We start from the raw sequence: 26,310 nt of genomic DNA, 5'->3' as shown, positions 1-26,310 counted from the left end.
ATATTCTACTTCCTTAACTCTTCTAGAAATATCAGCACAATCTAAGTCCTATGAAACACAACTTCTAATGACTGGGGCAGAAACCTGAGGTTGCAGCAGTGAAATATATCATACCTCAGCTCTGCAGAAATGAGCAGTGTTCACCACCAGTAATCATTTAGTTAAAATGTTTTACCAAAGTTGTAAGGAAGACATAAAATTTGCAGCTATATTCATCAGATAAAATGGTTGCGTGTGTGTGTGTGTGTGTGTGTGTGTGTGTGTGTGTGTGTTAGAACCAGATATCTCTGAGACTTAAAGCTGTCTTTTAAGGTCTTTAAGATAAAAGAATGTGACACAGAGGTGCACATGTTTATCATTAGAAAGAGCAATAGAAGTCAAATACCACACCAGTTCATTTTCCAGATTTCAAAAACTGATAGGGCTAGTGACTTGTCTACGGACAGACTGATCCGGAATGCAACTACGGCCTTGACTCTAGGGCAGTTAATGCAGCCCAAGACCCACTGGCCATGGAGAATTCCCAGAGCTCAACGCTCTGGAATTTTTCTTATGAAAACAATAGATCTTTGAATCTTTTCCTGAATATAAACTTTACTATAACATTGTAAGTACTTTTGAATAAGTCTACATTCTTTCTCAGAGAGGGTTGCAAGTTCTTCCCATCCCAATCTCACCCCTCAAGAGAGCATTTCCCCCACTTGAGACTTTTAGAGGAAATGGCGTTTAAAGAAAGTGAAGATGAAACTTAAAAGTGTTTTTCTTACGTGTTTAATTAGAGATTCTTATTTAGGAAGGCCGTAATAGAAGGAAATCTGGAATCAGATCTACCTTCACATAACTGTAATTTACTAAGCAAGTAACTCATATCCAATTTGTCCTATAGACCTAAGAAGACAGTGCTAAGCTTCAGGGAAATCTAATTCTGTTGTACACACGAGTAACTGCCAGTTACTCAAGCTTGTTGAGCCTCCGCTCTTCTTCTTTTTTTTTTTTTTTAAGATTTTATTTATTCATTTGAGAGAGAGTGAAAGTGAGAGAGGTCACAGAGGGAGAAACAGACTCACCACTGAGCGGAGAGGCGGACGTGCACCTCGATCCCAGGACCCTGAGATCATGACCTGAGCTGAAGTCAGATGCTTAACCGACTGAGCCACCCAGGTGCCCCGAGCCTTAGATTCTTAATCAACAAGACAAAGATGTCGTACCTAATGGCTAGGACTGTAGCAGGGGCTAATCCAGTGAATGAATGGTACATGCCTTGGTCAGTACTGGCACACAGTAAATACATAAAAATAGTAATTCCTTCATGCACTCACCTTGGGCGCAAGCTCTGAAAGTAAGTTGATTCTATGTCCACTTTCTCATTCTGTCACATATAATGAGGTTTAGAAGGTACTGAGGAGTTGGGCATGTTGCCAATTTATTTATTGGTATTAATTCATTGGTTATGAGCAATACGAAGAGAAGAGCTATTTGATTAAACGTATTGTCTCCTAACCTCAAGAATGAATCATGGCACATATTTCCCAACTAAGCAGGTTCTATAAAAAAAACACCATACAAAGGGAAGAATGAAGGGGGGCGGAATCGGAGGGGGAGACGAACCATGAGAGACTATGGACTCTGAGAAACAAACTGAGGGTTCTAGAGGGGAGGGGGGTGGGGGGATGGGTTAGCCTGGTGGTGGGTATTAAAGAGGGTACTGCATGGAGCACCGGGTAAAAAGAAAAAAGGAAAAACGAAAAAAAAATCACGATACAAGTCAAGGGATTGGATTTTCCTCTTTTTATTTTTAAATGCTGCTTAAATCTTTCCCTGTTCAGCTTTTTTTCATTAAAGCCTTAAAAAATCATTTTTATCTCTTTCCAGTAAACATTAATATAATATCCTTCAGCATTATTAATAACCTTTTTAAAAAATGAGGTGGTCTTTTTGTTTATATTCAATCCACATTCTTTTCTTCGTTCAGTTTCTATGGGTACCTTTATCCTCTGCTAATGATGAGTCATATCTGTGGGTGCTGAAAAAAGAAGAGGTTATCTAAAATATATTTGAGAAAAGCACATACTTCATTTTTTTCTGAGTTTTCTTTTTTCCGAAAGGAGGCACATTTGTTTAAAGTACCACTAGATTTATAAAAATGAAGTTACTTGAGGAAGAATACAGAGCCATGATCAAATGAAAACTAAGGAAGTGTGTTTTGATTATTTTTTAGTTGTTGCTCTATATCTTTTTTACAAGAGGTTCTGACCAACAGATAGGATGACTGCTTTTTTTTTTAACCTGGTGCAGTGGGTGTTAATGGGTGTTAAGTGGGTGTTAATCAGTTTGTTAACTGATGAATGGAGTGAAAGCCAGAGAGGAAAGAAGGGCCCTAGGGAAACAAAGTAGGTTGTAAGGCTGTAGGAAAGGGTGTTATAAAGGTGCAAAGAATCTTGGAGAACGATCAAATATTCCAAATCCCTTGCTTTATAAATGAGGAAGTTGCAGGCAGGTGAGATATAGTGACAATAAAACTGAGACCTGTCCCTGAAAATTCAAGAGTTACCTATGACCCCATTTGCACATGAAAAGCAAAGTGAGACATGGAAGCCTTCTCTCTGCTTAAATTAGGGTTAGAAGCAGAATTGTCAACTTGTGCTGTGTTGATTGGGTCATCAAACTACTCGGGAATTTTCCTAATTTTTAGCAAAATTTGTGCTTTTGGAACCCAGTGTGTGTCTACGGGAAAGTGAAGGCCAGGCCCCGCAAACCTGCGGCTACCTTTTAAGACCACACACAGCTCAGTTTTGTGTTGAGGAACTACTTTCCTGCAATCCCATTTACATGGGCTTTTCTTGTTTTTCCTGTAGTCTGAGATCGAGTCACTAAAGCATCCAAGAGATGCATGGGCCCGGGGTTCAGTGTTTAATGGGAATATCAAAGTACACAGCAAGGTCCTTTAGGAACTTACAATCTAATTAATTAGGAAATAAAGAGTTGAGTGAAAAAGTGCAGTGGCAGATCATGTGCTTGCATGTGTACGAAGCTCTGATTCAGCAAAAGGGGTGACTTCATACACTGACTGCCCTGCGTCTGAGCTCGACCGGGAAATGTAGATAGGTTCTAGATGTGTGCAGAAGACAGGAAACTGCATTTTAGGGAAGGAACAGCATGTGTACCCACTTTAAGTTTATAAAAAAGCATCATATATATCAGGATCAGAAAGGAAAATAATCTGTTGGGAGAGCAGGGATTCATGATGAAGAATTGTTAGATAGGTCTGTTTTACAGGGGCTTGAATACCAACCTGAGGCCCTGGATATTTGTCTCCTTCGATACGACAGTCCTATCCATCACAAGCCAATTATGAAACAGCCTATCCATGATGGAAAATAGAGAAGATAAATTGCCTTGTGATCCATTAACATATGACATGAAGCCAAGTTGCCTGATTTCCCCCAAACCCAATTTTATGAGCTACTCCTCTGGTAAAATTCTTTTCTGACTCTGCAACAATATAGGAGAGTACTCTTTATACCATAACATTGAAACAGATGAGAGCTAGTGCTTTGAGTTGCCCTCCTCGTGTGAATTTATAAGTCTTTATTGTTGTTTCATTGTGGAAATTGTTGAGGCAAATACATATTCAGAAGTATATTCAAAAAGCAAAAACTTATGAAAAGAAGAAACTAAAAATGTAGTGGATCTGACAGAACAACAGAGAAGTAGAAACAAAGAGGCGTGAATCGCTAGTACATATATCCGTATTTTGTGTGACGGGACCAGAAGGAGACACAATACCTTGCCTACCCTTTAGCCACCTCTTGAAGGTCAAAATGAGATCGGAGAAAAACAGGAAAATAATGAAAGCTGACAAAGGAAGGGAACTGAAGGAAATCCCTTGGAAGATGCGCATGGCCTGATTTGAGGTTGTGAAGCCACCAGGATAAGGGACGGTCCACATGAGACATGTTTATGTGGCAGATAACAAAGGTCAAGGGAACCCAGTTCCATCATTCTTTATTGGAGGCCCTCATGCTGGGATAAGAAGGAGCATGTCTGAGCCAACGGTCTGGAAGGAGCCTTTGATGTCAGGATGTGAGGTGTCATGGGCTCCCATCATTCCCTATCACTGCTAGGCTGGACGCCCCCGTTGGCACCTCCAAATGGACCAGACGAGCCTGTTTGGGGGTTGTGGCCGGGTCACCCAGGTTGTCCTATTCCAGGGAGCTTGCAACTCCAGCAACGACACATCTGGAGTGCGGAGGGCACTGGGTTGGGGGAAGAAGGGAAGGTAAACCCACTTAACCAGCCAGACCAGCTGAAACCACACTGCTGGACAAGAGACTCTGGAATGTCATAGCCAGCTCTACTTTACCCTGCTTTGTGTGTGTGCCATTTAAGAGCCACTTGCGGTCATTCTTTATGGATTCTGAAAGCTTCGATCTCATACCCACCTGTGTAAGTTGACGAAATAGCAAGCTTCATGGATCCCTGTAGGGCTTTTCCTCTTTGCTTGTCCTGAGCTATATGCCCAGCCTCCTCATCTTGGCGAGAAGCAGTGAACACCTTCGGGAACTCCTTGTTAGGCTCTGGTACCTGGGCACCTATCCAGCCATTTTGGCATCTTGGGATTCAAGTGTTTGGCTATGTGTAGGCAGCCTTTTCTAAGGAGATACTGGATGGAGGAGAGTCTTCTGAGTTTACCTGGGTCTCATCCCAGGCTCCTAGGCATTCAGGAGACCAAAGAAATGGTCTTGAGGTAAAAAAAAAAAAAAAAAAAACCCTCCTGCTTTTCTCGATCTGGTGGTTGGAGACATACACCGAGTTTAACAACTGTCCCAGCTCTTGAGCAGATCTGGGGATACTTACAGGGAAATGGAGCGATGTGAGTGGTATAACCAGTGCCCTTTGGACTAGCCTAGTAATGAGTGTGTTGGGTTCCCAACCCAACCTGGCCTAGACAAACCCTCACCTTGAAAACGCTTTTTTTTTTTTTTTATAAACCACAAGTTCATGACTACTGAAGCTAAACCTGACTTCAGTGGTCTTTCAACAGCTGTGTCATAGCTGGATTGGAGTGTGGCTATGTGGGAGTCTGAAGAATGAGGGCTCGGGGATGACTGATGATAGGAAACTTCGTTTGTGCTGATTTTCAGATCTAGGACAATCCCACTGCTCAAAGCCATCCCACACACGGGCTATTAGGGTTGCTGGGTTCTCCACTGGAATCCTAGCACCCCCCCTCATGAGTAGTTTGCCTTCCTGCCTGCTACCCAGGGCAAGCTCCGCAGAACGGAACAGAGGCAATATATGAAAGTTGAGGAGGGGCCTGAGACTAAATTTTTATAAGTCTAAGCTCTTTCTTGAAGGTGTTGCTATGGAAGCCAAAGAGAATGTCCAAGATTGATCAAGTTTCTGAGCACAGCTGAGCGTGACACCACCAGGGGGCAGTATGAAGCTATGTCCATTACTCATTGTTTCAGTCTTGACCAAAATCGAATCCAACCTTTCCTGTCCCTGTACAGGAGCTTCACAGAAAGCCCTTAGGTGGCATTTAAACTTCAAAGCTGTGGGAATGTTTAGTAAATCTGACAGCACCATTAAGAGTAGGTTGGATTTTTCCCTTAAAACCAATACCAAATTCAATTTTACTGGAAGTATGTCGCCATTCATTTTCTCATCTGAATTGGCCATTTTTCACTGGTTTCATTATTTAAAATTATGTAATTCCCTGCCCTAAGCTGTAAAATAGAAAACTTGCTTTCTTGTGTCTTGTAAAGCTTTGCCTCCAATCCACGTTATTAAAATTTAAAAGTATACAAGGATAGCATGATATATAAGAGATGATTCAGATTCAGATTAATTTTTGTTCAGCTCTTGCCCTCAAAGAGCTGAGGTCTCCCAGGGGATCAGACAAAATAGCAGAAGGCCCAGTTCCCTAGCACTCTGTTAGCTTTTAGGGAATAACTGGTCAATTTGGAAAATGGAAAGAAGAAACAATAGAATCATTTCCGGAACCATTACAGCTTAGAGAAACTGACATGTTCATAATCTCAGATTTGGGGGTAATATCCGTCAAATGCCAAATGTATATTATATATTATAATGATATACTTTATATATATGTAAATATAATATATATGCATACATACCAAACCATTTTATTTGTGTGTGTGTGTGTGTGTGTGTGTGTGTGTGTGTGTGTGTATAAAACCAAATTAGGGTAAATGGCTTCCTCTTTACTAAGAGAGCATTTTTCCTCTTTCCTACAATTTTCATTGTTTCCCAAGCAATATTTTCTTAGGGCAGTTTTGCAAATATATGATGTACGGGAATAGACACCAGTTGAGTTGATAATCCAGGAACTGTCTCATAAAAGCACTGAGGAGTTTGGAGGAACATTGAGTTTTTAGATTGAAACAGCAATAAAATAATGTCGCTGTGTTATGAGCCAGGTGCTACGTTCTTGCCTAATGTGTCTTGATTCTAATTAGTTAAACAGCAAAATTGAGCCTTTATTTTTTGGCAAGGTTAAGTGCATGGTTGAGTGCGCTCAGCACAGGTTAGGGATTTATAAACTCTTAATCCTGGTCCCAGGTCTATTATTGACTTTGGGAAAGTCATTTAACCTCTTGTTTCTTATTTCTGTGGAGTAAAATGGAAGTAATAAAATGGACCATCTCACTGGGATGCTGTGGTGAATGTCACAAATGATGGAAATATACTTCCCAAGTTCAGTTGTATTGCAGTGCTGATGTGAACCCGTAGCAAAGAGCATGTGTCTGGTTTCCCAGAGAAAGAACCCTTCCGCTTTGCTCTTTTGCTCATGTCCACCTTTGACCATGTCCAGAAGGTCATCCAGCCCTTCTTGACTTTATGTGAAGCAGACACAGTCATTTCAGAGAGATTCAGAAGATGTCCTTACCTTTATGTTCTTCAGGAAACAAGGACTGCTAAAGTCAAATTATTATAGTTTTGCTTATACCCCCTTCTTGCCTCAGGCTGATTGGGAAGGTATAGGATTTGGGGACTGTAGAGACAAAGTGGCTTTATCATGTAGGAAGGAGACAGTTTCTTTATGGGAGAAGGAGAGCATTGGGCCAGTACTTCTTGCAAGAGGTTTCTCCTCACTAGACAGCATGAAAAGAAGAACCAATTTTCTTTTTTACTACCAGCAACTGGCACGGTGCCTGGCACAAAGTAGCCATGCGATGGTTTGTTAAAGGAAAAGGGGAGAAAAATTCAGCTGGTTCACCGGAAATGCTAATAGCCACACCGAAGTGCTTAGAAGCTGCATTTTCTAGGAAGATCTAAGTAATAAAATAATCACAAAACAAAAGAAAGTAATACTAATCAATTTTATCTAAATTTGCACATAAAATAAAAATTTAATAATTAAAAAATGAATTTTAACTTTCATCTCTGTTGGTTTATTGGATTTTTTTTTTAGCAGTCAAATTTTTCTATAAGCCTGAGTGCCCAGAACACACAAAAATGAAGAGAGATGCTGGTTTAAACTTACATTGGGGAATTTCCAACTAAACCTAAGTTGCTTACATGGGAAAATGTAATTTCGGCCTGATGGACTTTATTCCCGTTTACTCCTAAGCATCCCAAATATTTCAAAATATAAAGATATGAGGAGTAGATGCAAATGCCTTTAAAACTTACTGTTATTTTGTAGAAAGAAGCTCAGTGTTACTTGAGAACTGAAAACCAGCATAGCTAAGTGGTCCAAGCTTTTTCAAATCTCGGATTCCAGAGGCTCACCTATAGCTGGTTTGTACTGGGATTTCAACAGTTTTGTTCTTTCAGTGCTCTGGCAGGAAGAAGCAGCCACATTTCTTGATTTTCTACCAACGTACCAGAAAGTTCTAGTTTGAAAGAAGGAAAGAAGTTGGTATTCTTTCAGGAGAAGAGTTATATTCTCTCAGATTACCACATGTCCCCAAAAAGCTATTGTGGAAGGGAACAGAGATTACTGCTTAGAAGAAAATGTAGGTTTAAAGCCATTTTCAAGAAGAAATGCTTTTTTTTTTTTTACATGACTTGGATCCATATTCAATAAAGAGCTTTGTTAATCATTTTTTCTAATTACTTTGGCTAACTCATATTTGATGAAAAAAATATATTGTGAAAACTGCAGTGAAGTATAAGTTGCTCTCCCATGTAATTAGTTTGTTCTCGGAGCTCATTTTTATTATGAAAATAATTTGTGGTGGTGAGTTATAAGGGAGAGGCTCAAGCTGGAAGGCTTCAGGATAATATTTCCTCCATGAAACTTTCTCTACCATGACAATTCATTTTATTCCTTGGAAGTCAAACATATATTTTACATCTAATTCCTGATATACAGACTAAATAGGCTCAGGCCCTCGACTGTCTGACAATATTTCTGGGGCATTCTTTCATGGAGGGAATGAAAGGCTTCAAGCATCTGTAGCCATGTATTTCCTTACAGAGAATCTGCTTTTGGGGCCCTGTTTCTCTGTTCTGCCTCTCTTCCTCCCCCTGCAAATTTGGTTGCATGGGAGACACAGGGGCTAGTGGAAGAGGGAGGGAGGGGAAAACCATGTCCAAATATGCCCGGAGTGACTGCCCTTTGGGGACATTTACTGGTGTGGTTCATGGTTCCTTGAAGGCAAGAGGAAAAGTGAAGGGGTGCTTTCATTTTCTTTTCTAAAATCAATCTCTCTGCCAGTGCTCTGGATCCTATCCATGCCAGTCCCCCAGGAACTTTCTCTCAACTATTTTCAATTTTATCCTCCATTTGGCTCTTTCTCCTTTGCCTCCAAACATGATGAGTAAGTTCATTTGTATCAGAAAAAAAAAAAAAAAAAGGACTTAACCTTACCAAAGTCTTCAGACAAGTGTTCTTACCCTGGTGCTTTTCTTTCTTTGTGACCCACTTCCTGACTTTTATGTACTTTGCTCTCTGGCCCTATCCTGTAATACCTTTATTTCTAAAATGTTAATTCAATAAAATCAAACCTGAAGTCTGTACAGCGGAGAGAGTTTCCCAAATATTTCAGGGGCCTCGGATTTTGGACAGCTCCCCCTGCCGCTCAACCCCTCCCTCCCATATTCATTATAGAGAGAAAATGTATTAGAAAACCCTGGCTAATAAAAACTCCACATGCCCTCTGTTGATTTATTAAGGCTACTATAGATTTCATAACACTGCTGTAAGCATGGTTAATATATTGTAATAACTTCTAGCATTTTTAAGTACAACTCAGTAAAGTATTCCTTTATACGGTTGGCATCAGGCATTGAGGAATACAACTTGCATGTTGGAGGGGATGATGTCATTTTTTTCAGCTTTAGATCTCTCCCGTGCTTCACATGAAAACAGCAATAACTAGCAAAGAATTTACATGTTTATTTAATAGCAACTAAATTAGTAAGACCTCCTGACCTTTATACTTTTCCATTGGTATTTCTTTAACTCAATGTCATCCACTATTTCATAGTTAGGAGAAATCTCATTTTATATTCTTGTATTCAATCAAATTATGCAGCCAGTTTGGATTTCTCAAATGAGAAAATCTGAGTGGTAGCCAGTGGACCAGAGGGAGAAATTCTGTTGCAAAAAGGGGCAAGTTTCACAATTGCTTTTCTCATAAAGATGGTGCTGGCATAGGATGACCAAGGATTAACATGCCACTCAGAATCACAGGGTGTTTTCCAAAATTCTGCCACTAATAGGAATTTGCAGTAGTCAACAAAATCTCACTCAATCAGACTTAATAGTTTTTATATTCTTCTTGTCTCAAAATCTTTAAATTTTGAAATACTGGAACTCAGCAGGTTTGAAGTTAATATTCACCTAAGTAAAATCTCTCTTCCAAAATCTTACAAACTAGGCAGGAATATTCAAAATATTTCAGAGGCCTTTTAATCTTATTTGAAGATGAGATTTTTCAAGTAACACCAAGTACCTTCAAAGCATTCATTTACTCTTTTAACAACCAAATGATTGCAACTGTTTTTATTCATTCATTACAAGAAAAATCCATTAAAGGCTTCTATTTGGCCATATTTAATAATGTAGCTGAAGTTACCTTGTGTACAAGTAATAAAACTCTTATCTTTTTAGGGGTGCCTGAGTGGCTTAGTCGGTTAAACATCTGACTCTTGATTTTGGCTCAGGTCATGATCTCAGGGTCGCGAGATCAAGCCCCTGTTGGACTCCATGCTCAGCAGGGAGTCTGCTTGAGATTCCCTCTCTCTCCCTCTGCCCCTCCCTTTCTAAACAAAAAAAGAAAATTCCAGATGGCTGCATGCAAAACTAATAAATGTGGTTCCCTGTTAAAAAAAAAACTGTATCTATTTGAAAATATGCTATAATACACTTTTTAATGACCTGCCCCAATTAGTCTGAATTCACCACATCTGACCCTAGAGAACTTTTCTACAAAGATATCTAAGCAATGGATGATGATGATGATGATGATGATGATTACTTCCCAACAATCCCCAGTGACCAGCAAATAATTCAGGATATATGTTCCTGTTCTGTTGCAATATCTACTCTGTTTACACACAATTTACCTTTTGGGAGAAGGAGCAGAGAAGACTAATACAAATGTTTGGAATTGGGCAGATCCGAGGGAAGGTAGGGCTGCAAGCCTTAGAACCAGGGGTGACCTAGAAACTGGTGTGGTGTCATGGGAGCCAGACTGGGGTGGCTGGATGACAAGATGTAAGAAAAATGGAGAGCCTGGCAATTTTTTTTCCCAATAGTAAATGTATTCACACCGAATTGCAAACTATGACAAATACAGAAACAGTAGCCATTGAGAGAAAGGGCTATGGAGTTAGGCTCATGTGGATTTGAGATCAGGCTCTGCCACTTACCATAGGCTTTTTGGACAACTTACTTAACTTCTGTGAGCCTCCATATGCTCATTTGTGAAATGAGGCTGATAATGCCTCCTTGCTCATAGGGTAGTGATGATCACATGAGCTAATGTGTGGGGAGCAGTGCTTGGTACTCAATATGAACTAGTTCTTGTCTTTATTGTAATAAAGCAATTAAGTAGCTATGTTAAAAATGTTTTATTTGGTAAAACAGTCACTCCTTGGCCTGGCCCATGGTTTACATAGTGGAAGGATCTCGGATTTTGAAGTCAGACTGACCTGAGTTCACATCCTTGGTCCACTACTCAATAAGAATATAATTTTTAGTGTGGAGACTCCTATTCCTTATGAGAATGGGGGATCCATTCTGCCTTTCTCAGATAGCTGTTGTCAGGATTAAAAGTGATACTACTAGACTTAGTAGGATTCTTTATTAAGGTAGTTGGCGTGGTGATTTTCAATTCTCAGCATTTCATAATTTTTGTCATTCAGTGGCTAACAGAGCCTAGTGTGGTAAATGGAGCAAGTATTAAAAGGAAGAACCCAGACGAAGTAAGAATGTCCATAAAATGTCATGATAAACTGATAGTAGCTTCAGCATTAAAACCTGGAATGTAGATCAGCAGAGTTGGAAGACTGTTCTCCAGTATATTAGCATTTATAACTACTTGAACTCAACACAGGAAATAATCTAAATGGTATGGACATAACCAATATTTTAAAAGTTTAATAACATGGCTATTCAGGGTCAAAACTCAACAATGTTTGTGATCTATTTTAATTGTGGCATAGTTCAAATTTTAATAACATAGCTATTTTAGTGTCAACACTCCATCTGTCCATGACACATTTTAATTGTGTTCAATGACTTTTCTCATAGTTTCATCCATGATTTTCCTTCCACTTAGAAATGTGATTCTCTGGATCTTAATAAAGGTTGATATGAACAGATATCCTTTTGGGGAAATGTTCTAAAGAGTTGTACTATCCCGCGTGCACTCATTTCATGGACATAAACTAAACTCACCACAGTTTCTGGAAGCGTTAAGAATCTGCTCACTGCAGGGGAAGAATGCAATGTCAAGTTTGATTTTCTGGGGCTCCGCAGTGATCCTGGAATAGTCCTTCACAGAAGAAGTGCCTCTTGGCCTTGTCCATGATTTCAAAATCTCTATGTAGGGCAACTCACGTTCTTTGTTGGAGTACTCACCCCACCCCCCTCTGCCACCACCACCCCACACCCTCCCGAAGTCCCATGGTTATTTCCCACTGGGCACAGCAGGACTAAGGGAATCCAAGCAGCTCTACATAGTAGGCTCTTACAAGGATACAGCAATCATGCCTGAGCATCACCTCCCAACAAAGGGAGCAGAGAGGTGAATCAGAGGTGGTTCTGCCTTTCATTCAGCCGCTCTGATTCTCAGTTGGCTTTCCCTGATTATCTTCTACCCCCAACTACATAAACTTGCTCTTATTTTCATGGCTGATCTAGCTTTACATGTTTACCTTCCTTTGTAGTGTGCACCTAATGTTTTGTGGAAAACTGGAAGTTAAAACCTCTAACTTGGGATATATTGCAAAGGTGTATGTGTGATTACAAGGCATTCTGTGCTACACGTTGTATATGCATCTTACTCTTTGTTCTTCCTGTGTTTTTTAATCAGCATGAATTTCTAGCTACTAGCAGTTGCTTGGTGGAAACAATGACATTATTATTTGTATTTTTCAGGTGGAGAGACTAAGGTCCTAAATTTGTACTGATCTCACTGTGTATGCTGTGTCTCGGAGACAGTTGGAGCCCCAATCCAGAGCCCTTGGGTATTGCCTCAAAAGATTGCACTACTTATCAGTGGAAGACTCCTCTTCATTTTCTTTTTAGGTAAGGTCTTTCTTTCTATTAAATCCTAAAAGAAACATTCATCATCTTAACAGTGAAGGAATTATGAACTAAAGGCCTATCTGTAAAACTTGGTTTCTTGATTTGTTCCTCCCTGAGCCCACTGGAATAAAATGTCTGTGTTGCACCTTGCGGTCTCCCTCCAGTGTGTATTTGCTCTGCTATGCAGCTGTTTTATTTTTTTAACCATTCTTTCTTTGGGCTTGCAGGCAGTGCCATCAATATACATGTTGTTTTTCAGGGCATGTTTTATATTCCCTTAGATTCCTGTCTTTGTGTTCAGACTCTGGCTCGAAGCCATCATAATGACTAAAGAATAAGAGAATATTCAAAGACCATGAACTTTTGACAAATGATATGTGGTCCTGGGTAGGTATCTGATGACTTTGTCTATGGACTGAATAGAATGAATAAAATATAAGAGTCCCTTTTAGGCCTGCCCCATAATATGACGTTGATCAAAATCAGGCTCCCACAAAAGTAGCAAAGTAAATTTGCCAATTTCATTGAGGTCCTTTTGCTTTGCCCAAGACAGCCTCCTGTAGGTGGACTTGAGTGTCTGGAATGAGTGAATGGGATGACCAGATTGAGCCCCAGCTTCAGCTGTATTTATTTGGTCCAAATTCTGATCATAAATCCATTAGTTCAATATTCTGCACTAAGAAAAGCAATTTCCATTTTGAGTTTTCCCCCATTACAGAGGTCCTCATACAGCCCTCCCCATTCTGACACCACATTGTAAAATTTTGATAGTTGATCCAGAGGGAGTTAGAAAAGAGAAGAGATATATCCTATCCCAGTACAGTCTTTGCTCAACTTGATTTTTGCTTTATTGAGCAGTGTGAATCAGTACCCAGCCATATTGCAGAGCCCCTAAGAACATCATGATCTGAGAATCACTGACAAGAAGTCATTGAACTTAGCTTCACCAATGCCTAAATTAGGAATTCATGGCTTCTGACACAGAAAGTTACACTGAGTAATGCAAGAGTCCGACTTGCAAAATCGCCTCTGAACTGAAGGAACCGAAGCGGACATTTCTTTTCTTTCCATAGAGTGACAGTGTCAGTAGAACGCTGTCAGTTGAAAGAGGGCATGTGGCTGCTGGATTTTGTGCAGCTAGAGAGCTAGTTCGTAGGTCCTGTTTATTCTCGGCCAGAAACTGAACTGGCCTCAGAAAGGGGATTCAGAAGTCCTTTTAGCTCCTGGTGATTTACTCCGATTTCCCGTTGTAGGCATATGGATTCGATTTTCTACTGTCTCTATAAATACTGTTGTGTCTGTCTCCCTGCCAAACTAGCTACCTTTCTCACCCCAGAGAGAAGCCAGAGATCAGGCATTCCTATACTACAGCCCCATTAGACACCATAAGGGGAGGGAGCAGATCTGGCCGTCAAAATGATGTGTGTATTTGAATCTTGAAAGAGCCAGGCTAAACTTAGAGTCAGTGGGCTCCCATAAATAACCTGTGTCCCTCTCTCTTTGTGTGGTTTGGACTGGAATGCCTTTCTCTTTAGAGTTGTACAAGCAGCCAGAGATCAAAGAGTCAACCGTTTATGGATGCATAGTTCATTACAAAGTCATCGTGCTCAGCAGGAGGACTCTGGCTAAAGCACAAATAATTTTCTCCTGTTACTATTTTGTTGCATGGATTGGGGTTGGAGGGCACGAAAAGACCTTTGCAATAACTTTAAATAATGTAAAAAAATAAAAAGAGAGAGAGAGAAATGAAAATTCACTTTTGAAGGAGGGTTAAAACTTAACTGGCATCTTTTTAAGGTATGGTATGTGGTAGGAGGAAAGAGGAAGTAAAGAAATTGACCCATTACCACATGGAATGTGGTTCAAGAAGAATAATAGAAGGCAGAACAGTACCCTGCGTAATTGACTTACCCTTGGGTAAGCATTACGGAGAGCCTTTGATAAGCAGAGCAGAACATATACAAGGATTTTTTTTTTTTAAAGCCCAAACTAGATAATGTATTTGAAAAACGGGCTTTGAACTAGTTTGCTAGAATGTGAAGAATACATGTATTTTAAATTATAGCATCGGTGGTGTTAACAATCCCAGGACTGTGGATAATCACAATGATACAAAATAATAACTACTATTTATTCAATGTCTACTGTGTGTCGCGTGCTGTGCAGTGTATGCCGTATCTTTCCATCCTTCCAATCACACAGAGAGGCGTTGTTATCCCCATTTATGCACAGGGAAACAGGACTCCACAACATCTAAGTGCTTTGCTCGAAGTCATGCAGTCATTAAGTGGTGAGCCCAAGATTTGAACTGAACTCTGGAATGAAGCAGAAACTTAGCTTGTAGTTAGTGTGTCTGGCTCCCAACCCCTCTCCTGGCCTCTGTCGCAGGAGTTGTTGGAGCTCTTTTGATGGCCAAGCTTGGGAGTTTTGTTCACAAAAGAGCTATCTCAATCCGTGATGGCCACTCTTCCGGCCAGGGTAGATCATCTCCATCCATGATGGCCGCTCTTCCGGCCAGGGTAGATCACCTCCAAGTCCTCCTTTCCAGTGTTCTTATTCCCCTTCTCCACACCGTCCTACTCTGGCTTCTAGAATTGCCACTGACCATACACAGGCCTTCTGCCAGGAGCATGATGAAGAAATTGCTTAGAGGAAATACTTTGTCAGGTCTTTTGCCTGTTTCAAGGGCAATAAAGGACCCGTGCTGGACTTCTTATTTAACTTGTATAGAATGTGAAAAATACTTTCTTTGAAAGAAAACTCAAGGCACTGAACGAGTTTGTCCATGTGAGGGCCCTGTCACTGTGCTCTCGTCCATAGGTAATCTGGGTTGGTCACTGACACCTCACCCACCCATCAGTAGTAACACTTGATCTGGTGTTTTCTGCATGGATGTTAGGAACTGTGTATCTTGTAAAAGATCTGTCACATGCCTGATCAGTTACAGTGATAACTGAAGAACATTTCCTGAAATGTATTATTTTAACAGATATCATGTTCTAGTTTATGTTACTTTAATTTTAATCAAAGCTGAGTTGTGTGAATCTTAAAAAGAAGAAAAAAAAGGCGTGGGATATAATGCAAAGAACCCGATGCCTCGAGTCAATAAAATCCCAGTGGCTAAAGTCTCAGGGACCATGTAATCCCTGGGAGCCTTTGTCCTTATCACTGATAAAACCTGCATCACAAGGAGGCCATAACATCAAATAAGTAAGATGAATGGAAAACCACAATGCTCTACAAATGCTACCTTTTTTCTGTTCTTCTCAGTGATGCTACCTTTTGTTCAACCCGTCTCTTCATGCTGCTTTCAGTAATAGTAGTTTAAAAAAAATCAGAGGGGCACCTGGGTGGCCAGTAGTTGAGCATCCAACTCTTGATTTCAGCTCAGGTGATGATCTCAGGGTCATGGAATCGAGCCCCGCGTCAGGCTCTATGCTCCGGTTGGAGTCCGCTTAAGAGTCTCTCTCTCTCTCCCTCTTCCTCTGCCCTCCCCCTCCAACTCTCTCTAGATATAAATAAGTCAGAAATAGAAGCAAATAATCAATGAATCCTTTTTTACCGATTTAACTGAAAAGCAACTGAGAGTATCATCCAAAATCCTATGGCTCTTCCCCGCCTCCACATTTTCTTGAAAGCTTTCACACGTGCAGTGTAAGAAATTGTGAGTCAGCCTTCTCCAATCCTGACTTTAAGAGTTGCAGAAATCAGCTGCCAGGCAGCACATATGTTCTGAGTTCCATGAGAGGAAGAAAACACATTTGCTGAAAAGAAATGGAAACCTTAAAACCAGTTGAGTTGTAATAAAGACACTTCGCATTTTGCTAACTTCTTTTCCCCTCTGGTCCTTGGATGTCTTTCTGGCCCTGGACAAGTTCCCTTGCTCCTGAGGCATCTGTCAGCCCAGCCACTCCCTCCCTGGGATGTGGGCTCCAGCTGGCCATGGCTGATGGGGGAAGGCACAGGAAGTGCAGAATGACCAAAAGAGGGGATTATGATGCAGAAATAATATATCAACTGTGAGTACTTCTTGAATGCAAGGCACTCAAAGGCTGTAAATCCATTCTCTTATTAAGATCTAGTAACAATTAAATGTGGTAATAAACTTTGGTAATAAATTCCAGTCTGCAATTGAGGAGATGACTTTAGAAAGCTAAGTCATTTGGTCAAGGTCACATAGCTAGTGAGCCAGGCAGAGGTGAATAATAAAGCCTCTTAGCAACATTACATATGGGACCTCCAGACACTGGAAAGGTATTTTCTTCTGGGCAGTTGTCCTCAACAAGCATTCCCATGAGCCACCAAACATCCAAAGGGGAAGGCTGCTAGCAAGTACTCTGCCTCTATGTTAACATGGTAGAAACCAGATTCAAATAGGTTGTGGGTTTCTCTTGGAGCAAAAGAAATCAACTACAAGGAAAATGAAACTCTCAGCTTAGAGCTCTACTTAAGACACTTTCAACTCATTTCATGATGTTTTGCCCTTCTTCACCTCTCACTGAGGCAGTTCTGTTCTTAGTAATTGGTAGTCTGTTGTTTTTGTGGATTGTCTGTCAGTGTGTTCTTATTCATTAAACTGTGTGAGTAAAAATTGATGTGATGGAAGAACCATGGCAGCCTCAGCCACAGAACAAAGACTTTTCTAAACCAGCATTTCTCCCATAACCTCTTGGTAAATGTTTCATGTGGGCTTTCTTTCCCCAAGTATCCAGGACTCTGTGTTCAGAAAGAATTGACAGTGACACTTCATTTGACCCCCCAAAAAAAAGTAAAGAAGAAAGAAAGAAATGTTTCTACATTTAACAAAACCCAAAGGCAACTTGAAAAACACTTTGACAACTTATTTTCATTTTGCGATCTAAAGCAGACCTCAGGTGTTTCTGCAGACAGGTGGTGCTGGTTGTAGTTCTTCTGAATCCTTGTGAAAAAGATCATGTTGACTTTTGAGAATATTCCAGGATTCATCATCACAACGGACTTTGAAACATGATTTTAAACTCCCATTGAAATGGGACACAATGTAAATCCTAAAGAAAAAACCCATTCAGGTAAACCCAGGATTTTGGTTCCAGACTAAACCTCACGATTTGAAACCCCAGCTCATGCCTCCAGAAGTTCTCCAAGGCAAGACTTACCTGTATACACATTCTTGCCACAGACACCAAACCTGTGGTTTCCTGGACCCTGCTAAAACTCAGTTCAAAGAATGCCATTTTGCATAAATCTCTCAGGATGAAGAGAAATCCATGAGAATGGTATCCCCCGTCACAGAAAACTGTGGTGTTTAATGGTAAGATAGTTGTCTTTTCCTTCAGGATTGGTGGAAAGAATTCTACCTTGTGCCTTTGAATGAAGGATTTCCCTAAAGACAATACTGACCTCTATGTTTAGTTGCTGGAACCCTGCAGGCTTGGGATATAAAGAAAGGTCAGGGCCTTCAGAGGAAGCTGGAATATAATACCCATTATGATGAATTGTAACTTAGAAGCACTCTGTAGAGACAGGAGAATTCAAGGTTTTTTAAATGCGGTTTTAACAAAAATTTCAGTTTGGGTTGGATTGAGCTGTCACTGATGTCCAAATGACTCAGTCAACAAAAAAATGTACCTTTTAAAAATGGAACTTTTTCTGGGGTCACTGAGAGCATCCTAGCCCATAATATTTGTATGATTTAAGTACAGTCAATCTTCACAGATTCTGTATTTGCAAAATCTCTAACTCACTAACATTTATTTGTACTCTCAGGATCAATACTTAGAGTGCTTTTGTGAACATTCACAGAAAGCACAGAGTGGCAAATAATTTGAATTTTCCCCAGCAGAGGTCAAACAAGATGATGCTCTGCCTCCTTGTTTCAGCTCATACCGTATATAAGTGTCCTTTTCACGGTCTATTTAGTGCCACATTTTTCTAATTTTTGTGCTGTTTGTTTGGTAGTTTCACTGTTAAAAATAACCCCAAGCATAGGGCAGAGTGCTCTGTTGCGTTCCAAAGCACAAAAAGGCTGTGTTGTGCCTTATAGAGAAAATATGGACATTAAATACCCTTCATTCAGGCATGAGTTACAGAACTGTTGGCTGTGCATACCATGTGAATCAGTCAACAATATATATTAAATAAGATGTCCTTAAACAGAAACACACATAAAACAAGGTCATATATTGATCGGTTGGTGAAAATGTGACTGGATATTATAGACTATAACTACCATAAATAATGAAAATTGGTTGTATTTGACTGAAAGCTTGGTACCATCTGCTGACTTGAGTGGTTTTGTGGTTTGTAGATAGTGTCCACTTCTCATCTCAAATGTGACTCAGAAATGTCCTGCTATGTTTAGGATGCAATTTCAAATAAGTTCAAGAGTTATGAGACTGGATGAGGATCCCGTGAATTTCACACGTGGGACAAAGAAAGGGAAACTGGTTCTGGAATGTAGGGAGAGAAGGGAAATTTGGCCATGGGCATAGCAAGGGAAGGGAAGGGAGGTGGAGATAGAAAAAGAAGCTGAAGAGAGACATCTGAACGTAGAGAAGAATGTGAGTGTGCTCATAGTGAAATTGAAAGACGGCACCCAAGATAACGCCATTAATCTTTGGATATGTCCTGGTCTGAGAGTAATCAACATACTGCTCCCACTGAAGTATTGAACAGGCAAATTAATGTGCATAAAATGTCATTTCACATATATATGATTTCATATATAATTGGAGAGGAGTAGATGAGATATCACCACATTCTGCAGAGCTTAATGACATCACTTTTATGTAAATTGAGTTTTGTTTCTTTGTTTTTCCTTCTTCATGTAAAGTCATGACTCTTTGTTTCATGGCTACCCAGAAAGGACAATTTTGATTTTGGATAAATAGCATCTGTGGAAATGTTTTTCTTAAGCCAGAGTCACTTGCATGCACTTAAGTTAATGGAATTTAATAACCTATTTAATACACTAAGGCAAGAGAGAGATTTTTACCAACTAACTTAGAGAAACTATGTGTTCTCATATGCGTTCTCATATTCATGCAAAAGGTAATTTGTTTTATAGGCAGAAAATAGAGTTTACAGTTTGAAATAAACAAATCATTGCTTTAAACAGTGTAGAAGAAAGTACACTACTTCAAAAATAATTGCTTGTTTACAAGCATTTGCTTGTTGGAAACAAAAGACTGAAATGAGAACTCCTCTATCATCAGTGTGTTATGTAAGGAAATGAGAAAATATATACAGGGACCCAAAGCAGTAGAGAGAATTTCCCATAATCCCATGTGAACATGATAAATTGTACTATTTTGCCACTTAATGGTATATTAGATCAATACAGCATCTAACTCATGAGCTTCAGTTACAAATCTCAAGTCTGATAGAAAAGCATTTTTTTAGTATTTCAGGAAAGATTCTCAAAACTTTAGCAAAAATCAGTGCTGATGAAATATGGCCAAGTTATATCTTCACACATGAAAAATGTACTATTTTTTTCCAGAAGTTTGAAAATCATTTTGAGTACTGAGTTTTTTTAAGCAATGTTAAAATCACACTGAACTGCTGCTAAAGAGTAATAGTCGTGCCCATCTTATATTTTTTTGAAAATTGAACGATGTAAGTCACGTAAAATACATACAATAACAATTAATACAAATTGTTCAATGAGTATTAACTGTTATAATAATACTGTTGTTATAGTAAATGTTAACCTTAAAATAGTGTATAATTATCAAAGTTGCCTTAAACCAAGTATTTTCTTTTGACTATCATACATTCAGTGTCACTCTTGAAAATCCCCAGAACCAACAACAAAAAAACAATAGGAAGCAATGAGGCAAAAAGAAATTTTGAGGGTGACAAACACACTTTCCTGAATCACCCAAGACATTTCCTATAAGGTACTGTGCAATGATTTTGCAGATGAGCATTCATATGTTTCATTAGTCAGAGTAATTAAAAATAACTGCTATAACAATCAACCTCCAAATCTAGGTAGCTTAAAACAATAAAGATTTCTTTCTTTCTCAGGTCATAGTTACATAACCATCAGGTGGCTCTTCTGGGGGTTCTCTTTTAAATAGTTTCTTTCATCTTAGAGTTTCACCAGTCTCAGTGGAAGGGATAGAATTTGTGTATTTGGGAGGTTTATGGCCAGGTGTAGAAATTGCAACATAACTTCCACTCACATTCTTTAGACCAGAATGTAGTCCCAAGGTCACAATGTAACTTCAGGGTGTTCTTGGAAGTGTTTTTTTCCTGTTTACATGGGGAAAAGAAACAGGATATACTTTCTTGATTCTTCAGAGATAAAAAAAGTTTAAACCTTCCAGTATGCTCAGTTTATTTCTTAGCATGCCATTAAATGGGGTTACCAATTTATTAAAAGAGAAAAAAGGCATAATTGGACATCATAATTTATGTATCTCAGCACACGGTTGAGGTTAGTCTTAAGGACAGCTTGAGTTCCAAGTCTTCCAGAAGCTTCCCTGACCATCTCACCACACCCTGTTATAGTGAGATTTAGCAAATATTTCTTCATATTCTTTATTCTTTCCTTTTTATGTATTGTATCGGTTACCTTACCTTCTTATTAGACTCTAAGCTTTCTTTCTATGTTTGTTTCTATGTTTTCTATGTTTTCTATGATAGTGTAGTATACTGTAGTGTAGTGTAACATTACATAGTATCATATCATACAGTATGGACATGGGCTATGCCGTCAGATTGCAAGGATTTAAATCTTGTTTTCATTACTAGTATTTACGTTATCTAATTATTTAACCTTTTTGTACCCCGTTTTGTCTTTTAAAAATAAGCATAGTAACTAAAGTGCCTATCTCATATATTAGTTATGATGATTAACATACTAAAGTATATAAAGCACTGAGAACAGTAAGCATTTAAGACACATGTAATGAGTCCTTGGGAGATGTTTAATATAATTACTAATACAAGCAAGAACTATGACCTTGTTTTCTTGAATTCTTTACTGCAGCTAGTATATAAGCTTGTCCACAGTAGGTCACAACAAATGTTTACTAAAAGAAGTAATGAATATTTTTGATTAATGAAGTAGAGAGTCTTTTATTACAATCTAAAAATCTTTCCCAATATATTTCCTCCAGTTCACACAGATCACAACATTAATTAAGATAATAATCTTGGAGTGCCTGGCTGGCACAGTCAGTTAAGCATTCGACTCTTGGTTTCCTCTTAGGTCATTATCTTGGGTGGTGGGATCGAGTCCCATATCGAGCTCTGCGCTCACTGCAGAGTCTGCTTTAAGACTCTCTCTCCATCTGCCCCTCCCCACCCTATGCTCTCTCTCTTTCTCAAATAAATAAATAAGTCTTTTAAAAAAAGAGACATATTCTCAAGGGGCACTTGGGCGCTCTGTCAGTAGAGCATCCTACTCTTGATCTCAGGATTGTGAGTTCAAGCCCTGTGTTGGGCATGGAGCCTACTTGAGAAAAAAAAAAAAGATAATCTCAATACAGAAATAGAAACTTTTTGGGGAAGAAACAACTATTTATGTAGGAAATCCCAAAGAAGGAACAAATAAGCAATTATAGCAAGGTCACAGGATACAAGATTATTATTAAAAATCAGCTGCTTTCCTATATACTAGCAATGAACAAATGGAATTTGTAAGTAAGAACACAACACCATTTACATTAGCATCAAAAAACTGAAATACTTGGTATAAATCTAACAAAATATGTACAGGATCTATATGAGGAAAATCTGTAAACTCTGATGTAGGAAATCAAAGAAGATCCAAACAAAGGAAGAGAGATTCCATATCCCTGGATGGGAAGATTTGATATTGTTAAGATGTCATTTCTTTTCAGATTGATCTATAGATTCAATGTGATACCAGTCAAAATCCCATAAGTTATCTTATGGATATCAACAAACCAATTCTAATGTTTACATGAAAAGGCAAAAGACCAAGAAGAGTCAACACAATACTGAAGGAGAACAAAATTGGAGGACTGACACTACCCATCTTTATTACTTACTATAAAACTTCAGTAATCAAGACAGTGTGGCATTAGTGAAAGAACAGAAGAATAAATCAATGAAACAGAATGAATGGCCCAGAATTAGACCCACACAAATAGTCAATTCATCATTGACAAAGGCAATTCAATGGAGAAAGAATAGTCTTTTCAACTTCTGGGCATCCATATAACAAAAAAATGAATCTAGACCCTAACCTCACACCTTTCACAAATATTAACTCAAATTGGATCATAATCCCAAATCTAAAGCCCAAAACTATAAAACTTCTAGAAGATAACACAAGAGAAAATCTTTTAATTATTTAATATTAATAGTAGCACTATCAACAATAACCAAATTATGGAAAGAGCCCAGATGTCCATTGACATCTGGATAAAGAAGATGTGGTATATATATAATATGGATTATTACCCAGCCATCAAAAAGAATGAAATCTTGCCATTTGCTACAACATGGCTGGAACTAGAGTGTATTATACTAAGTGAAATAAGTCAGTCAGAGAAAGACAAATACCATATCATTTCACTCATATTTGGAACTTAAGAAACAAAACAGATGAACATAGGGGAAGGGAGAGAAAAATAAAATAAGATAAAAAAAGAAAAAGAAGGAGGCAAACCATAAGAGACTCTTAATTATCGAGAACCAACTGAGGGTTGCTGGAAGGGAGTGGGTAGGGGCATGGGCTAAATGTTTGCTGGGCATTAAGGAAGGCACGTGTTGTGATGAGCACTGGGTGTTATATGTAGGTGACGAATCACTAAATTCTACTCCTGAAAGCAATACTACACTATATGTTAACTAACTTGAATTTATATTAAATCTTGGAAAATAAATAAATAAATAAAAATTTTGAAAAATAAAATAAATAAAAAATGAGTTTTCCGCATATAATTTTCAATCCAGTTAAAGAAAAATATCTCAAGCAAAAATTTCTTTTCTAACAAAAGAAATTCATATTAAGGACTCTAGGATACTATCCTAATTCTCAGCTCTTCGCAATTAGACTTGGTTTTTGGGGGGGTGGGTAGTGAAACAATTTCATTCATTGGTTTACCTTCTATTATTTTTTAAATAAAGCTTGGCTTTGCATATATCTCTTTAAAAAAAAGATTAAATCTTAATTAAATCACTTAAGATAGAGCACTAAAAGCATGGTCCATGAGGAAACAAATCATAATTTGTACTTCATTAAAATTAAAAACTTCTGCTCAGTGAAAGACACTGTCAAGATAATGAGAAGACCAGCCACACACTGGGAGAAAATATTTGCACAACACATATTTGATAAAAGACTTGCACCTGAAATAAACAAAGAACACTTAAAACTTAATAAGAATACAAGTAACCCAATTAAGAAATGAGAAAAAGATCTGAACATACACCTCACCAAAGAAGATACATGATGGCAAATAAGCACATGAAGTGATTCTCAACATCATTTCTCATTAGGGAATTGTAAATTAGAACAATAATAAGATACCAGTACACACCTATTAGAATGGCTAAAATTAAAAATACTGATAATACCAAATGATGACAAGGATGTGGAGCAACAGGAGCTCTTATCCATTGCTGGCGGGAGCATGTATGGTACATCCACTTTTGAAGACAGTTTTGCAATTCTTCACAAAATTTAACATAGTCTAATGATGTGATCTAGTAGTCACATTTATAAGTGTTTTCCCAAATGAGTTGTAGATTTATTTCCACACAAAATCTTCACATTAATTTTTAATTTCCTTTCTTTTTCATAATTGTCAAAAATTGGAAGGAACCAAGATGTTCTTCAATAGGTGAATGGATCAACAAATGTGGTGTGTGTGTGTGTGTGTGTATATATATACACACACACACACACACACACACACAATGGCAAGCAATAAGAAGAAATCAACTCTAAAGACATGGAGACTGAAAAGACTGTATGATTCCAGTTGTATGACATTTTATAAAAGGCAAAACTATAAAAACATTAAAAAAATCAGTAGTTGCCAGGTTCAAAAAGGGAAAGAAGAGGAGACTCAGGATGAATAGGTGGAGCACAGGGGATTTTTAAGGCAGTGAAGTTATTCTGTATGACACTGTGATGTCATATATGACATTATGCATTTGACAAAACCCATAGAACTGCACAACATAAAGAGTGAATCCTAATTTAAATTGTGGACTTCAGTTAATAATAATGTATCAATATTGATTCATCAACTTTAACAAATGTACCACACTAATGCAAGATATTAAAAATAGAGAAAAATTTAGAAAAATAATAGAGAAAGTTGTGTGCAAGAAACAAGGGGTATATAGGAAGTCTCTGTAGTTTCTAATTTTTCTGTAAACTTAAAAATTATCTAAAAATAAAGTCTTCTAAAATGTTTTTTAAACACTCAAATGAAAATTCTAGATTTGAAAAGTAATCAAAATGAAAAGTATTCAGAGTGGTTTCAACAGCAGGTTTGAGGTGGTAGAGAAAAGAATCAGTGAATTTGAAAATCGAGCAAAAGAAATAATTCAATCTAAATAGCAGATAGAAAAAATATTTAAGAAAAACAAAGCCTCAGTGATCTGTTATACTGACATATGTATAATGCAAATCCCAGGGAGAGACAAGAGAGTGAAAAAGGTAGAAAATTAAAGGTCAATTTTCCCAAATTTGATGAAAACTATTAACCTACAGATCTAAGAAGTTAAATGAACTCCAACTAGATGAGAGAGAGAGAGAGAGAGAGAGAGAAATCAATCCACACCTTGACCTATCATAGTCACACTGCTGAGAAAGCCAAAGTTGAAAACTTTGAAAGCAGCAAGAGAAAAATAACTTATCACATACAGTAGGACTGACAAAATGATTGACATATGACATCTCATCAGAAACAATTGAGACCAGAAAGTAGTGGAATGACCTTAAAAGTATTGAAAGAAAAAAATTATTAGACAAGAATTCTATATGCAGCAAAATTATCCTTCAAAATGCTAGGAAAATAAAGACATTATTAGATGATCAAAGACAAAAAATGTATTGCTTACAGACATCCATTATAAGAAATAGTAAAGACAAATTTTTCCCATCTGAAAAGAAGTAACATCTGATAGTAATTTAAAATCAAAGGAAAAAATGAAGAGATCAAATATGCTTAATATGTGGATAAATATAAAAACGGTTAAAATATTTTCTTTTTTCTCTTAATTTATGTGAAAGTCATAAAATTATATGACATAATTTAATGCTCTATAATTGGGACTATAACACATATACAGGCAATATATATGACAATAATGGCTCAAAGTCACTGGGGAAGATAAAGCTATATTGGAGCAAAATTGCTGTATTTTCCTGGAATTTAATCAGTATTAACCTGAAGTAGATTGTGGTAAATTAGAATGAATATTATAATCCCTAGAGCAGTCCCTAAGAAAATAACTTGAAAATAAAGTTTTAAAAATAATCAAGGAATTAATAATGGTATACTAATATTTCTTAAACAGTAAAGATAGTAAAGGAGGAAAATAGGAAGAAAAAAACATGAAATATTTAGAGAATAAATAATGGCAGGCATACACCTAAACCTATT

General features: G+C 38.1%; 1 protein-coding gene across 2 annotated transcripts in view; it reads left to right on the top strand.

The window, feature by feature from the left end:
* KIAA1217 (KIAA1217 ortholog) overlaps positions 1-26,310 on the top strand; it is a 703,089-nt gene that overhangs the window by 234,301 nt on the left and 442,478 nt on the right. For both annotated transcript variants that reach the window (XM_027594700.2, XM_027594699.2), the window contains exon 3: positions 12,581-12,730. The gene's annotated coding sequence lies outside the window, so the exon portion shown is untranslated. The remainder of the gene's footprint in view (positions 1-12,580; positions 12,731-26,310) is intronic.

The sequence above is a fragment of the Zalophus californianus genome, chromosome 9, assembly GCF_009762305.2.
Source record: "Zalophus californianus isolate mZalCal1 chromosome 9, mZalCal1.pri.v2, whole genome shotgun sequence".
Lineage (NCBI taxonomy): Eukaryota > Metazoa > Chordata > Mammalia > Carnivora > Otariidae > Zalophus > Zalophus californianus.
Note: the sequence above shows the minus strand (reverse complement) of the source record. Positions and strands in the feature narration are given on the sequence as shown.